The following is a 17,955-nucleotide window of genomic DNA, read 5'->3' on the forward strand; positions in this document are numbered from 1 at the left end:
CAGATTGTTCCTGAGGTCTCTTTTTCTGCAGGTAGACTTCACACAGTGGGGACTGGAAGAGTGGGGAGGCGAGGATATCTACTTTCACATGATCTACACCAGACATTAACAGGGGAAAAATGTCCCATCACTGTCAATGGAATGAATATTCTATCAAAATGGCTCTTTCATTCTCCAGGATTGAGATTAACTTTACCTGCTGAACATGGTAAAATTTATTTCAGTGGCCTATGACCACCATCTATCAGCATCTGACCCCAATCTATAAAAAACAATAAGCATGATCTTAAGGCACTCTTAGGGGCTGTCTAAGAGATGTATATTTGCTGACATACAACCTGACTGAAGCCAAACACCATTACCCCTGTGACTGATTGGAGGGCGGCTGTAACTGAACAGTTTTATTTCCCTCCAGCAGCTGAGCTCCCTGACCAGGCGAGCTGAGCTGACACGGCATTTCAAGTCCTGTTACCAGCTCAATGTTTCTCTTGTTAAAAAAAAAAAAAAAAAAAAGCACCTCTTCATTTAGCCTCTCCATCTTGATCATTGCTGATGGGCTATCAATAATCTCTAGTTGGTTGAGCAGCTGGCTGAAGGTTAAATAAATTCTGCCGGCTGTTTGCATGATTGTACCCGAGTGGAAGGATTCCAATTTGAAGCAGTTTTCTTGCCAGTGCTCCTCGGAAATGTTTCTAGAGTCAAAAAAGTTAAGAAATTCCATATCGAAGGCCCCCATGCACTTGAAATGGAAACAGGAGCCACAAGAATGCAGACATGAATGAAATGGGTTTTTCTCTATTTCAGATTTTCCTCAGAGTAATTTAGAAGCCAAAGAACGCATGGAATTAATTATTAGCAGGGAAAATTCTTAGAACCCTTAAGTCCTTTTCTGGATATTGGTATTTGTTTTTTTCAAAAGGAACCAAATTATATTTTCAAAAGTTTGGCCAATAGCAGTAAGTGGAGGAAGGTGTATCATGAACTGTAGTCTTACTATATAAGGTTTTCAGTTGCTCAACAGTAAACTTTTAAAATACTTTATTCACATTCAGGACATGTTTTTTTTAAGTAAAATTTGGTTCTGTTCCCTCACCCCCCATATTACAAAAATAATATGCATTGATTATGGAATATGACAAAGTACAGTTAAGCAAAAAGAAAAAATCACCATTGGAGTTAACTTCTCAACATTTTATTGTGTATCTTTCTAGCTTTTTCCATAAATACTTATAATTTCTTCTTTTACTAAAATGTGATTTTACTGACTATAAAATATTGCAGCTGTTTTATATATCTGGTTTAAAAAAAGCATGTAGATGTTGTTAAGGATATATTTTTAGCTTCTGGAAATTATTTAAACTGTTTATTTGGTGAGAGTTTATGCTGTCAGAACCTCACAATAGGTTCCCCAAGAAACTCTCAACTTCTGGGGTCTTTTCTATGATACCACATTTCTTGATCTGTAATTTTCTAATTTCTGACAATAAAAGCGCATCTTGTTTGCCTAAGTCATAACTATTTGATTGTAGATAAGCTTATGCAAATTTCCAAAGAATTTTTTACAGTTACGATATTTGGGGCATTGCTTTACAAACAATAAAACCCTTCACTTCCTTTTGAGTAGTTTAGAAAGCACTTTTAAGGACGTTTCATGTGATTCTCACACCCTGTGAGGTCTCCAGGATGATAGCACCCCCATTTTACACTTCTGTGGGCTTTGCACTGCCCCTTCTGCTTGTCACATACGAGGCTTTTCTACATAATGTGACTTACACTATTTCCTATTCTCTGGAAATTCTGGCATGGTACAACTCAACTGTGATAAAGCTTGGTCTTTCCACACTTTTCCTAGCTCTGTTAGGTACTTATCATTCCCTTACATTTGTAGTCATTGCCATGGCAAAAGATGAAGTTTAAGTTGTCTAGAGAAAGTGAAGACTACACGGTGTATTATCTTGATTCCTATGGCTTTGCTCTGCCTTGCGATTAACTTACCATGTTTTGCTGAGTGACAGAGGAAATAATAATAAAGTGGAAATGGACATGAGTTTTAGTGATTTAGAGAGCTGCTACTCAACGTGTGCTCTGTAGGCCAACAGTATTGGCATCATTTGGGAGCCTGTAAGAAATGCAACAATATCAGGAACCATCCAGACCTACTGACTCAGAATCTTCACTTTAACAAGAGTCCCTGGTTATTTGCATATACATTAAAGTTTGAGAGGTGTCTTTCTAGAAGAATAGATTTCACAGGAAGAGTTAAAATGCTGAAGCTCAGTCTTTTGTCACTGAGCATTTAAGTGATGTAATCTGACACAAAGACATTGAAGTTATTTTGATTTCTTTTAAAACAATCATCTCAAGGTATGACGCTGGCTTTTAACTTGTAAAAAGTGGCTTCTGGGGCTTCCCTGGTGGCGCAGTGGTTGAGAGTCCGCCTGCCGATGCAGGGGAAACGGGTTCGTGCCCCGGTCTGGGAAGATCCCACATGCCGCGGAATGGCTGGGCCCGTGAGCCATGGCCACTGGGCCTGTGCATCCGGAGCCTGTGCTCTGCAATGGGAGAGGCCACAACAGTGAGAGGCCCACATACCGTAAAAAAAAAAAAAAAAAAAAAAGTGGCTTCTGGATGAATGGATAAAGAAGAGGTGATATACACACACATACACACACACACACACACACAATGGAATATTACTCAGCCATAAAAAAGAATGAAATAATGCCATTTGCAGCAACATGGGTGGACCTAGAGATTATCATACTAAGTGAAGTAAGCCAGACAAAGACAAATATTGTATGATATTGCTTATATGTGGAATCTAAAAAAAATGGTACAAATGAACTTATTTACAAAACAGAAACAGACCCATAGACATAGAAAACAAACTTATAGTTACCAAAGGGGAAAGGGGTAGGGGAGGGATAAATTAGGAGGTTGGGATTAATATATACATACTACTATATATAAAATAGACAACCAACAAGGACCTACTGTATAGCACAGGGAACTATACTCAATATTCTGTAATAACCTAAAAGGGAAAAAAATCTGTAAAATATGTACACACACACACACATATATATGTGTGTATATATGTGTGTGTAACTGAATCACTGTGCTGCACACCTGAAACTAATACATTTTAAATCAACTATACTTCAATTAAAAAAAACAAAATGAAACAAAAAAACAAGTCAAAATGATAATGTTTTGGAGATATCAGGTAAAATAAAATGATTTAAAAAAAAAGTAGCTGTGGTCTGTTCCCTTAGCTTGGTCACTGATGTTGATCTCTCATGAGTTGGTTTAGGGTGCACCCTGAATGGATTTAGAAAGATGAATCAGATGACTTATCAAAGTATCTTCAAGCTTAATAATACTAATAGAAAAGCAATAACAAAAAACTTCTAGATGACTTACTCTGCGCCAGGCACTGGTCTAAGCATTTTATTTGCAGTAACTCACTTCATCCTCACAACAATCCATTATGATAGGTACCAGTACTGTCCCCATTTTACAGATGAGAAAACTGAGACTTTGAAGTGTTGAGTAATTTGCCCAAAACGATTCAGAGAGTAAGTAGCAGAGCTGGGAGTTGAGTACAGGCTAACTAGCTCCAAAAGTACATCCTCTTAATCACTCACTCTGCATGTGACTATATAAAAACACAACACTTTCACCTTTTATGTGAATTTGAAATATACTAATTTGAAATCATATAGTATAAAAATATAAGTTGACTCTCTCCTCTGTACAAAATTTTAAACAATGTATGTAATCTCAGATGAAAAAAAAAACTGTCAAGTGTCTCATTTTGAAGCGGCCTGGTTGAGGGACTTGTAAACTGCGCTTATGCTATTGCCACATGGTGGCGTCACTCCAACTGGCAAGAAATACAAGCTATCCTTTGTCAGCCCTAAGGGAAAATCAGCCTTGAATTATGCTAGGCCTTTGGGAGTAACCCTCAAACACAACGTAACTCCCACAAATTTGACTGACTTACTGGAGGTCTGGTTCAGACTGTCTGGGTTAATTTCAAATGAAAACTTTCAGCTCTGTATATTATTTTCACTGTCACTTTGAGTTGTCACATTAATTTCAAAGTTCACCTTTCAGAAAGACAGTGAATTTGGGAAGAAAGGGCTGGAAAAGATTGTAACTCAGCAGTAACTCACCACTTTTTGTTTCTACCACCATATCTTAGCCAGACTTTTCCTGTGTAATACATGCACAAAAAACGTGGCTCATGTGGTGTCTTCTTTGGGGGAACGATGCAAATTGTTTCAAATTAGACAGTAGACCATCCAACTACTTTTTGTTGTTGTTATGAAATTCACATTATTTTATTAATATCCTGTCTCACTATAAAATGTTCTATATGCATTTTATTAACAATTAAAGGGAATTCAAATTAATTTTGCTTAATAGAATTTTGTTTAATATATATTTATATTTTAACACATTCTTTATGATATTGGAAAATACTGTGGATGTTTGGATATTACTAATACAGGAAATCAGCAGATTCCAGTGAATATTTTTCTGCTTGAAAAGTTTATGACCATGACGGCAACTGTTCTACTTCCTAGAGCATGAGAATAACCAGAGAGACTCGTCCAAAGTAGGATTTCATCAAGAAATAAAATCTAGACAGTTTTTCTATTGCTAAGGTGATCATAAGAACATTGGAGTCATAATTTACTGAACTAATAATCATTTTACTCTAAGTTCAAGGCACACGTGAATTCCCCATAAGAAAACAAGTTATCTTGTGTCATTTTAAAACTGTCAGTTTATTCACAGGCCAGTCATTAATATATGTACCAATATACTAGAAATATAGACCTAATAAAACTGGAGGTTATGGTAAGTCATTAATTAAGACTGGCAGCTTTGGAAAACTGTCTGGATCAGTTTTACAGACTCATGTCAGAAGTGTTCTATAGTAGTTGGAAGGGTTTCTTTCAAAAGATAGCTCACAAAATTAAAAAAAAATTATTGACCAAAAACTACATATAAATATAAAAATATGTATATTTAAATTTCTTCTCTGAAGGCCCACAACCTGCCTTGTTGACACCATTTCAGACACTGTAAATGGAAGGTGAATACCCACTAAAGAGAAAAAATGAAAAGAGGGTGTTACTTGTTCTCCTCCCTGACTCCAGCAGGTGTGACAAGGGAGATAGATGATGGCATGACACTAAAAAGGCAGCTCAGTTATTGAGAGATGAGAGAGCACCTGGAGGTTAGCTCTGTGCCAACTTTTATTGAGCACTTACCATGAGTTCATGGACCCAGTGCCCAACACAGGAAACTTAACAGAATAGCTTTAAGCACAAATGCTGGAGCCATACTGCTTGGGGCTTTTATCCTTCCTCTACCACTTATTTGCTGTGTGACCTAGGACAGGTTACTTAACCTCTCTGGGCCTCAGTTCCCTCATCTATAAAATAGGGAGACTATTAGTACTGACCTCAGAAGGTTGTTATGAGGATTAAATGGGTTGATGTTTGTAAAGACACTTAAAACAGTATTTGGCACACTCTATTTATAGTTTTTTTAAAAAAAAGCTTTATCTCTGTCTTCTCCAATTCCCTTAAAGCCTGCAGTGAAGTCCACCTCATGACTCTACATGTGTGAACTTATCTTTTAAAACCACAAGTAGCTTCAGTCACCCTCACTGCCTTCTGGATCGCATTCAAACTCCTTGGTGAAGTACAGAGACCTTATACAATCCTTCTCTCCAGTTTCTGAACCTTATTTTCAGTCATCCCCTATATTCCAGATACACCAAACTATTTGCTCTTCCCCAAATCTGGCAAGTTCCATGCTTCCAAACTTTGCTTATACTGGTCCTTCTACATGAAATCCCTTTCCTCTTTATCTAGCTGGTGAACACTGTAAGGCTTAGCTCAACAGTTTCTTCCTGTAATAAACCTTCCTGGGCCCCTCCTCTTTGCCTGTCCCTCCTCCCCCAGCATCAGCCCCCAACATGAATTACTCACTATTACATCCATCCTCCCCCCTGAAACTGTTAGATGTCATTACGTTAGCTGTCACTCTAGAGTATACATTCCTAGAGGTCATCTGTTTCCCCAAACATCTGGTAAACAACTATTTGTCATATGAAGGTTGATGATAATTCCTTACTATACGGTATTGCCTTTCAATGCAGCCCCACCTTCCATCTTTGACCCTTCCCATCCTGGATTTTGATCTTCCGGAGAAACCTAGTTTTTCTAGTTCAGTCTCTTCTCTGTGATCACCTGAATTGGCCTAAGCACCCACCTCTGGAGCCAGCCCACATAACTCCTTCTAGATAATTGGGGAGGTTGTTGAGTTTGTGCTGGATTCCAGCCCTATCCCTCCTGGCCTGGGCACTTATGTGCAGTGTACAGACCACTGTAGTTTATGCTCCTGCAACCACTTCTCATTTGAAGAAGGCTATCTGCCTATTAAAGACTTTATGTCCCTGGAAACAAAAGGAATAAGCACAAAGTACTGTATTTTGGGTTTAAATATTATATTTAAGAAATATATTTAATACAGAACATGAGAGCTGTCCCAGACACGTGTATTAGTCACTACCTCTAATTCCTTCTCTCTGTCTTAGGCAAATGTTGTAGAAATTCTTCCTTTTCCACACTCAGTACTGAGGTTAGTCATGAAACAAGCACCTGAATCATAGCAGCTGGCTTCCCTTTCAAATCACTAACTGGCCACTATTGTGTTACATTGTATGGCAATACGTGTTTTGGTATCAACATCAACATTTTTTCATGTTTTAAAGGTTTTTACAGGGGGAAATTGCTAATCATGAGTACCTTGCTCTGAATAGAATCCAAGTTCTTAAGAGAGATTTCTTTTCTGTTCCATATTCTTATTTCTCTGGCTTTCATGAAACATGATACTGGCACAGTAGACTCATAAGAATGTAAAGTATACTCAGAATGAATAGGGCTTTTCGTTTTCTTTCTTTCTTTTTTTTTTTTTTTGAATCTCTGTAACATTTGGAAGCTAATCAACTATCTCCAGTCAGCAGAGACCCTGAGTAGCCAAAAAAGAAAAATTACTAGAAGATATGTTTCTTAGACATGGAGATAGAAACTAATGAAGTACCATGGGTAATTAATGTGTTTTGAACTTACAAATAAGAACTACTTCTTTGGAAGGTAAATAAATGAGAGACTGACATATTTTGATCTCACTTTCTGTTGTTAGGAATGAGGTGTAGGACCACAGACATCATTATGAACAGCAAGGACAGAAGAGAGAAATCTAAGGTGCTTCAATGATCATTAACATGAAAACATGAAGATGCCCATTACTTAGTTTTAGTAAAGGGGGTCTGTGAGTCAACCCATTTGGCCTGTTCCCAGAAAATGGGTCAAGATACTATCCTAGTATTTGCAAACCATACAACTGACAAGGGTTTAATTTCCAAAATATACAAACAGCTCATACAACTCAACAATAAAAACCCAAACAACCCAATTGAAAAATGGGCAGAAAACCTAAATAGACATTTCCCCAAAGAAGATATATAGATGGCCTACAGGCACATGAAAAGATGTTCATTGTCACTAATCATTAGAGAAATGCAAATCAAAACTACAATGAGGTACCACCTCACACGGATCAGAATGGCCATCATTTAAAAAGTCTACAAATAGGGACTTTCCTGGCGATCCAGTGGTTAAGACTTTGCCTTCCAATTCAGGGGATGAGGGTTTGATCCCTGGTCAGGGAGCTAAAATCCCATATGCCTCGTGGCCAAAAAAAAAAAAAAAAAAAAACCCCAAAACAAAAAAAACAGAAGCAATACTGAAACAAATTCAATAAACACTTTAAAAATGGTCCACATCAAAAAAAAATCTTTAAAAAAAGTCTACAAATAACAAATGTTGGAGAGGGTGTGGAGAAAAGGGAACCCTCCTACACTGTTGGAGGAAATGCAAACTGGTGCAGCCACTATGGAAAACAGTATGAAGCTTCCTCAAAAAAACTAAAAATAGAGTTGCCATATGATCCAGCAATCCCACTCTTGGGCATACATTCAGAGAAAACTCTAATTCAAAGAGACACATACACCCCTATGTTCAGAGCAGCACTATTTACAATAGTCAAGACATGGAAACAATCTAAATGTCCATCAACAGATGAATGGATAAAGATGTGGTACATATAACAATGGAGTACTACTCAGACATAAAAAAGAATGAAATACTGCCACTTGTAGCAATGTGGATGTAACTAGAGATTATCACACTAAGTGAGGTAAGTCAGAAAGAGAAAGACAAATATCATATGATATCACTTATATGTGGAATCTAAAATAGGACACTAATGAACCTATCTACAAAACAGAAACAGACTCACAGACACAGAGAACAGACTTGTGGTTACCAAGGGGGGTTGGGGGGTGGAGGAGGGATGGAGTGGGAGTTTGGGGTTAGCAGATGCAAACTATTATACACAGAATGGATAAACAACAAGGTCTTACCGTATACCACAGGGAACTATATTCAATGTCCTGTGATAAACCATAATGGGAATGAACATTAAAAAAGAATGTATATCTATATTATATACTATATATATAAACTGAATCACTTTTCTGTACAGCAGACATTAACACAACATTGTAAACCAACTATACTTAAAAAAAAAAAGTAAAATACTATCCTACATGAAAGTATTGAGGTCAGTGCTCAATGTTGCCAGTTCTGAATGACTTTTTGTCTTAGGGTACATTCAATGTGAACCTTATCAGATAAATTGTGTTTGTTTTACATTAAACATAGTGTGTGCTTTCAAAACTTTCTATAGTCATCACCATTCCTGGAGCAGTGAAAAGGAAATGACCAACTGGGTCATTCTGCCTCTATTCACCCTATTTCCTAGCCTGCCCTACAAATTTCCTTTTAGCTGCAAAACAGTTTTGTTATGGATAAATGTTGGTGTTAGAATTAGTTTGCTTTTAAATCTTATTTTATTTAACACACTTAATTTTTTTCCAGTTGTGCTCTGAAAAGAAAGGTGGCAGGAAACAATCACTTATGGTGCGTGCTGTTTTGTGAGATGTACTTTCTCATACAAGCCTTCGAGGGAGGTGTTATTCTTTCCATTTTTCACCCAAGGAAACCAAGTCTTGTAGTGGTATACATCTCTATACAGTTGACTGAGGATTCTAACTCTCATCTGACTCTTCCCCAAAGCCCAGGTTTCTTCTGTCACACCAGGGGTTGGCAAGCTATGACTCTGGTTTTTTTTTTTTTTTTTTTGGCTGTGTTGGGTCTTCGTTGCTGCACGCGGGGTTTCTCTAGTTGTGGTGAGCGGGGGCTACTCTGTTGTGGTGTGCGGGCTTCTCATTGCGGTGGCTTCTCTTGTTGCAGAGCACAGGCTCTAGGAGCAAGGGCCTTAGTAGTTGTGGCACACGGGCTCAGTAGTTGTGGCTCGTGGGTTCTAGAGCACAGGCTTAATTGCTCCACGGCATGTGGGATCTTCCCGGCTCAGGGCTTGCACCTGTGTCCCCTGCATTGGCAGGCGGATTCTTAACCACTGCGCCACCAGGGAAGCCCTGTTTTTTTTTTTTTAATTTAGGTAAGATTGGTTTGTGACATTAGGTTTCATGTGTACAGCATTATAATTTGATTTCTGTATACACTACAAAGTGGTCACCAGCAAAGGTCTAGTTCCCATCCATCACCATACAACTGTCCCACTTCACTCATTTCACCCTCCCCCCTCCTCCCCTTCCCCTCTGGTAACCACCTATCTGTTCTCTGTATCTATGTGTTTGTTCTATTTGTTCATTTATTTTTTAAAAAATAATTCCATATATGAGTGAAATCATACAATACTTGTCTTTCTCCATTTGACTAATTTCACTTTGCATAGGTACATTCACTTAGGTACCGTCCATATTTTGGCTACTGTAAATAATGCTGCAAAAAATATAGGGGTGCACATATCTTTTTGAATTAGTATTTTTGTATTCTTCAGATAAATACTCAGAAGTAGAAATGCTGGATCAAATGGTAGTTCTGTCATTAATTTTTTGAAGAATCTCTATACTGTTCTCCATAGAGGCTGCACCAATTTACATTCCCACCAACACTGCACAAGTGTTCTCTTTTCTCCACATCCTCTTCAACACTTGTGATTTCTTCACTTTTGGATAATGGCTATTCTGACAGGTATGAGGTAATATCTAATGTAGTTTTGACTTGCATTTCCCTAATAATTAGTGATGTTGAACATCTTTACATGTGCCTATTAGCCATCTGTATGTCTTCTTTGGAAAAGTGTTTATTCACCTCGTCTGCACATTTTTCAGTTGGGTTGTTGTGTTTTCATTGTTTAGTTGTGTGAGTTCTTTGTGTATTTTGGATGTTAACCCACTATCAGATATATAATTTGCAAATATCTTCTCCAGTTTGTCTTTTCGTTTTGTTGCCATACAGTGACTTTTAGTTTAATGTAGTCCAATTTGTTTATTTTTGCTTTTGTTTCCCTTGCCTAAGGAGACAGATCCAAAAAGATATTGCCAAGACCAATGTCAAAGAGCATACTGCCTATGTTTTCCTGTAGGAGTTTTATGGCTCCAGGCCTTACGCTCAAGTCTTCAATCCATTTTTAGTTACTGTTTGTGTATGGTGTAAGATAGTGGTATGACTTCTGTTTTTGGAAAGTTTTATTGGGACACAGTCAAGTACATTCATTTACCTGTCATCTGTGATTGCTTTGTGCTATAATGGCAAAGCTGAATGGTCACAAAATCAATGTATGGTGCATAAGCCTAAAATATTTGATAACTAGCCCTTTATAGAGAAAGTTTGCTAATTTTTGATAGTTCACTATTCCCAAGGAGCTTTCATGTGTACATCTTCTGAACAATAAATATATGGGAACAAGGAATTAGTGAGGTTTTTTCCTCCAAAATTGCCCTTTTTTTCTGATTTCAATATTAGTGTAAACTCTCCCTAAAAATTGCAGAACACTATAAAGGAACAAAGAAGAAAATAATGACCATTTATAATTCTGCTATTTGGAGAACAGCTATGGCTGTTCCTCAAGACTTTCTCTATATGTACATGTGCACGTGATTTTTTTTCAAAAATGAAATATTATATATGCTGCTTCGTTATTTGATTTTTCACTTGATATATTTGTACATTTTTTTCATGCCAACAAATATGCATTCATATCATTTTAATGGCTGCATTACATTTGCTTTTATGATTTCACTATAATTCATTTGGCTGATGAATTTTTGTTTATTTGCAGAAAGGAGAAACAATAAATTGCTTACTGCTAGAATAAGTTACGATACAAAGAACACTATCCAAAATTATAAAGATTTCTTAACTACAGTAAAATTATAGGTTTATTTGCAATTTAATCTAGTATTGGGCTCATCTAAATGCAGACAAATCTTGAGATATGTACAGTATTTCACCCTGTACTCTAGAATCCGTGAGGGTTATTTGAGCCTTTTCCAGTGACCCATGTTCAAGTGAGCATTTAACCTTTGAGACCAGCGCTGTTGATATATCCCTGGTTCCACGCCTGGATGTTTTACTTCCCTTGTTATGTTAAAAGGGAGGCAAGCATGCTGTTTGATAACATGGCATAATTAGACTGTTATACCAAATAATAGCCACATCTACAATAGTGTTTTGGCCTGGAATGTAAAACAGTACATATTGTGGAATAGGGGAAGGCTAGTGATCGTTAAATACAAACTCTTCATTTTATAAATGAGGAAATGGAGCTCAGGGAGCTGACTTTGAGAACAGCGCTCTTTTCATTATTAAGTGTTTTTGTGAAGTTTTAAAAATAGCCCATTCTCCCTTTGATTGAACTCTCACTGGGAGCACCAGTCCATAATGCGGATAAAGGAGAGGTGTTCCAGCTGAAGCAGGGTGGAGGGCTGCAGTGCCTACTTGACCTTCTCTTGTCTCCAGATGGGGGCCCCCCTGAGTTCAAGACCAACAGCACTATATCCGGATAGTCATCTGGGTCTTGAACCCTAAATTGGGTTCACTTCACCTGTCTCCTTCGTGCTCTCCTTCCCTCCCCTTTGCTATGTTAAGAAGAGATTTCTAGCCAAAAGGGAAATTTGATTGGGAGTTACTTCTCCCTTGTCCATCAACCGTGTCTCGCCAGAAGGGGAGGACTAATATTTGGGATTAAATGCATAGAAGTGTTTGTTTCATGCAGACTTAGTCTTAAAGGTCAGAAAAAAAGACACTTTCCTTTGACATTGTGCCAACTTCAGAGCAGTTTCTGGTGATGAATATTATGTTATTAATGGTCAAATATATTGGATGAAACATTCATTTTTGTTATTCAGTGGCACTTTGCCACAGGAGTGATCACAAAAGTTTACCATAATTTTTTTTTTTTTCTTTTTGCGGTATGCGGGCCTCTCACTGTTGTGGCCTCTCCCGTTGCGGAGCACAGGCTCCGGACGCGCAGGCCCAGCGGCCATGGCTCACGGGCCCAGCCGCTCCGCTGCATATGGGATCCTCCCAGACCGGGGCACGAACCCGTATCCCCTGCATCCGCAGGCGGACTCTCAACCACTGCGCCACCAGGGAGGCCCACAAAAGTTTACCATAATTTTGAGGACATTTTTATTCCAACGTTTTATGAAAGGTGAACCATTCTATTACCTACTCCAGTGGCATAAATAAGAATTATTAAAAGCCGTCTAGAGTATTACTTTATTGACGTTTCTCACCTGCACATCCTATAATATACTATGTTTATCTTGGAATGACAATACCTCACAGCACAGAAAGAAAACTGAAAACCAGATCTTCTCTAAGAGAAAAGCAAGATCATTATGTAAACAGCCTCCGGGTCTCATCCAGAATATGTCACATAAATATCGCACCATCAAACAAGAAATGTAAATTACTGTACATACACAGTAATTGAAAATTGTATTATACATTAGTGGAGTTGCCCATTTATCTAATCACAATCAGTTCCCATAAAATCTCATTTAGGAAAGTTGAGTGCAACTCAGGGGAGGTGGCTATGGGAATTTCAATCATGGAAATCTAAGTCCAGATTGAGATCTCATCACGTTCTGCAAATCAGTTTTTGCCACGCCTCAGGCATACATTTCAATCTCTCAATTTATTTATATCTGAACTGACCAGCCCGGTCTCTCAACTGGGGAGAAGACAAAAGATCAGACAGCATTCATGACCCTGTTTCTAAATTCTCGTTCAAAGACAATGTTCACGGCGCCACCTAAATGTGTTCTTGGCTTTCTCACCCTTCTCTGACCTCTCTATGGGTCACACCTCTCTGTGGTCACTTACATTCATTCATTTGTTCAAAAAAATTTTTTATTCAAGAAATACATACCTAGCACCTTATATGCCTAGGCTTTGCACTATCAGCTGAGGATGCAAAAGGGTTGAAGCATTCTCCCTGCCTTCAAGGTGCTGCCAGTTTAGTGGGGTTAATAGAAGTCATCAAACAATTGCACCAACATATGTGTAATTTCAAGCTGTGATGGACGTGAAAGAGGAAAGATAAAGGGTGCTACGAGAATGTAGAACAGATCTAGTTTTATGGGGAGCACTTACCCAGGAGTAGGTACAGGTGGGGAAGGAACCAATACCAGGCAGAGAGGATACCACATGTAAAGGCTTGGAGGGGAGAAGAAGCTTGGAGCATAAAAAAATACTGAATCGAGACTGGTGTAGCTGGAGCCCAGTGGACAAGGGAGAGAGACTGCCAGATGAGGCTGGAAGCTGACGATGAGGGGAGGGGCCTACAAAGCCAGATAGGCCAGAGTTAAGGATTTCGGATTGCAATTGGAAACCACTGAAAAAAATTTTAGAACACGGAGGTGTGGAGATGAGATCAGCAGAACCTGACTGGCATTTAAAAAGATCCCTCAGGCTACAGAGTAAGAGAAGAGTAGGGAGGCAAATTTGGGGGTGATTGCAATGCAGGGGAAAGAGTGGTAACTCCGCAAAGGATTGACATTGAAGGAAATAGAAGTGAATGGATTTGAGAGTTGAAATCAACAGGACTAGGGATGGATTGGGGGTTGGGGCCAGTGAGGGCCCCACTGGAGGAAGGTATCAGGGAGGGTTCCCAGGTGTGTGCCTTGAGTATCTGGATATATGGCATTGCCAACCCCTGAGACGGGAACAGAAAAGACGCAGCCTTATGGTGCCATCACATTTGCCTCCATCGCTGTACTTATTGCCATAAACGAATGATAAGTTGTGGACCATAGCTCTTCCCCATAATGATGACAAATGAAGGGATTGAAGCCACTTCCCAGCAGTCTCCGAGAGAACACTGTGAATTCCCCTTCTGAATTTATCAATATAAAATGTGTTAATGGATATTAATATTAGGTCATGGTAAATATGAATACAGTTGCCTTTGAATCTATCACCAACTGCCAGGAAAGCTTCACTATCATCCTCTTAGAATTTCAACAGATAAAACACACAGGCTTTTAGAAATTTCCTCTATGCAATGTCTTGATTATGCATTCTGATGAGAGAGTATATTTCTGAACCATTGTGAACAATAATCATAATCCATTTTAATTTATGGACAATCCATGCCTTGAAGGTCTCTCAGCATTTAAACAGAAAACAACTAAGAGAGTAACTTATAATCAAACAAGGCAATATGCCCAAATAAATAAATCCCAGAGTTGGTCCATAAGTAAACGTCTATACTCAGGACTCAACATTAAAGAAATGCTATATATAAAACTGGCAAAGATTTAAAAGAAAAGTCAAAATTATTCTTCTTACCTGGAGGTACCCTGCAGTCATTGGGCTAGGTAGTAGGACAGAGCCTGGACCCTTGGCTATTTCACATACATGATTGTTCTGTGTAGCCAACACCTATCAGAATGAAGGCTGCCTATCACCTTCTGCTAGCCTCACCAAGAGAAGCATCACTATTCCAACTCCCCGCTTGCCCTGCAGCCAAGATATAGGCCTGAGAACTAGGCTCTACCAATCAGATGCACCAGTAGGAGACTTCGATTTACCTGAGCTACCTGAGAAACACCTGTGTGTAGCATTTTCATTTTTACAGGTGGGGTGGGTGGCACAGTTGCCTAGCTTTTTGGTGCAGCAAAGGCAACAGGGGATTTACCCAAGTGGCTTCAAGGGTAAAGTCCTGGTGCAGAAGTGGCTGTAGGGGCAGAAAGGTGGTATCCTCAGCTGGTCAGGGAGGCAGCAGTAGCGATGGAGACTTCTCACCTGGCCAGGTGCCTTAGGTGCCTTAGGCCTTGCTCTGGGCGACCTAGCCTAATGCTGGCCCTCTAGCCTTTTCACCAACCCTTTTAATTACCCAGTATCCCTCCCCACCCCTCTCTGATGAACATCTGTATTAAATTCACCTAGCTTCAACAACTGGGCACCTTTTGTTCTATTTGCTTTATCCTCTCTCTCTCTCTCCCTCTCTCTCTCTCTCTCTGTGTTTATTTTATTCTTATTTTTTTGCTATACCACTTGAGAGTCTTCCACGTGAAAGTCACTGACCTCCTAACATTTTATTCCTAAATACTTGAGTGCCTCTCATTAAGTATAATCTCCTACAAAACCACAATACTGTTATCAAACTTAAGAAAATTTACATTAATTTCATAACACTGTCTAGGATACGCACTATATTTAAATTCCTCCAGTCTCCACTTTTAGCTTTTACAATTTTTCTTTCCCAAAACAGGATCCAATCTAAGTTCAATATTGTAATTGGTGGTTATATCTCTTTAGTCTCTTTTAGTCTAGAATACTTCTAACTTTAAAAAATTTATTCATGGCATTAACTTTTTGAGGGGTAAAACAGTTGTCTCAGAGGCTCTCCTACATTCTTGATTAGTCTAACAGTTTCCTATTTGTGGTGTTTCATTTCTTCCTCTTTTTATATTCCCTGTAAATCTGAAGTTAGGGCTAGAGTCCTGAACAGGTTCAAGTTTACATTTTTCAGCAAGTGTACTTCATAGGAAGGGGCGTGGATGCCACACACTTATAGCGCCTTCACCACTATTGGTGATAATGGATTTGGTCACTTGGTTAGCATGATCACTGCCAGCTCACTTCACTGTAAATATATGGTTTTTCTCTTTTGCAAGTTATCTTGTAGTAAGTAATCTGTGCTTTACCTACTATGAATATCCTGCTCTTCAAAAAGTTTTACCTTATGATTTTAGTATCCACTGGTGATTTTTGCCTGGCAATATCTTTTTAACAAACTCCTGTTCTCATTTATCAGCCCAAATTAGTCTCTGTTGCTTGTAACCAAGAGCTCTGACTTAGAAAGCCACCATCTATTAGTAAGAAACAGCATGGAATCAGGGGACCAGAGAGCTTGGATTGGCTGATTAACGGGCTGTGTCACTTTGAGGGAGTGCTTGGTCCTGTGTGTGGTGCTGATGGAACCAGTCCCCATGTGCTGTCCTGAATTTGGTCAATCTTTTACTTCTTCCCACCGTGTTCCATGACTCTTCCCATTTTTGTCCTTCTTTTTCTCGGCTCCATTTTCATATCTGGGGGTGGTGGAGCAATGGGGGAGGGGAATGGGAAGAAGATGGGTAAAGGCTGAGGAGTTCCACTAAGCCCCACACAGGCTGGCCCAGACAAGCCTAGGAAATCTGACCACATCCCAGTTCTCAGGCGCTGGCTGCCTCACGGATTCCAAGAACAATGCAATGCCAGTTTTCTCTTTGGGGAACACGCAGCTTGGTGGACTCTAATGCTAGCTGGTAGCTTTTGTTGGATGCCTCAATGTGGATTTCCCACTTCCAACTCAGCCTGTCTTCTCCACTGTGAGCTCCTTGAGGGAAATGAAGCACTCACACAGAGTGGACACACGTAACGTTACTGAGTGGATGATGAGTAAATACCAACTCATCTGTAAACATAACCACTCATCAATTCACACCTTTTTTGACCCCTTTCCTGACCTCCAAAGGCAATGCTTTCATGAGACGGTGTAGCACACGTAGCAAGAGAAATTGACACATCAAGGTGTCAACTCAGTTGCCCACATTTCTAATCAGTTGATGGCAGAAGTAGAAGCAAGTTTCCAATTACTAGATCATTTATTTTCATCATAACTAAGTTCTGGGAAAAACTATCATCCAGAACAGGCTTGAAGAAGCATACAGCTGGCACAGCCCAATTTAGACCTTAGAATCCCTGCTCAGACCACTGCCCCATGAAGCATTTCTTACACTACCTGCTCACCTTTGAGCCATCACACCATTGCTGGACCAATAAATAGCAGAGCATCCAGGCCTCAGGGGCTGGGTGGAGGTAACCCTGGAGGTCTGTGCCTGATTGCCAATTCCCGTAGATGCCCTTAGTTCTTAGTGTAATTGATGTGTCATAGGCTTCATCCCGTGATTTGTTATGGCCTCATTGATTAACAGGGGGCTGACAGAGCCCAGTGTTTTTCTGCTGTTCTCTCTGGCAGGAATGTTTGTTCAGCAAACAAGAAGGAGGGGGGTAGGGTTGAAAACACAGAGACTCTGCTTCCCCTTGTACCTCTCTTCCCTTCTGGGCATCAGGGAATCGGTCAGGGCTGGATTAACTTGACGGGGACTTGATGACATGGGTCCCATCACAACTGGTTGCTAAAGTTTCCTACAGGAATTGATAGTGGCCTCCCTCAATTTTATAAGTAACTGCAGGCTTACAAGACTTTATGAAAAGTTGCTGGTATAGAAGACCTAACTGGCTCTCTTAGCAAAACAAAACAAAACATAATGTAGCCTGTTGGCAAAATGAATTGATGGTGATCAAAAAGAGAATAGTTTTCTCGTAGCTATGTAATGACAGGGAAGGGGCAGGAATAAACCTGTGATAATGGAGAGGTTTTGTATTTTGATCTGGGTGGTGGTTACGTGAGTATATATACATACGTGTGTGTGTGTGTGTGTGT

This window comes from Mesoplodon bidens (assembly GCF_964165515.1).
Source record: "Mesoplodon bidens genome assembly, chromosome: 3".
Classification (NCBI taxonomy): domain Eukaryota; kingdom Metazoa; phylum Chordata; class Mammalia; order Artiodactyla; family Ziphiidae; genus Mesoplodon; species Mesoplodon bidens.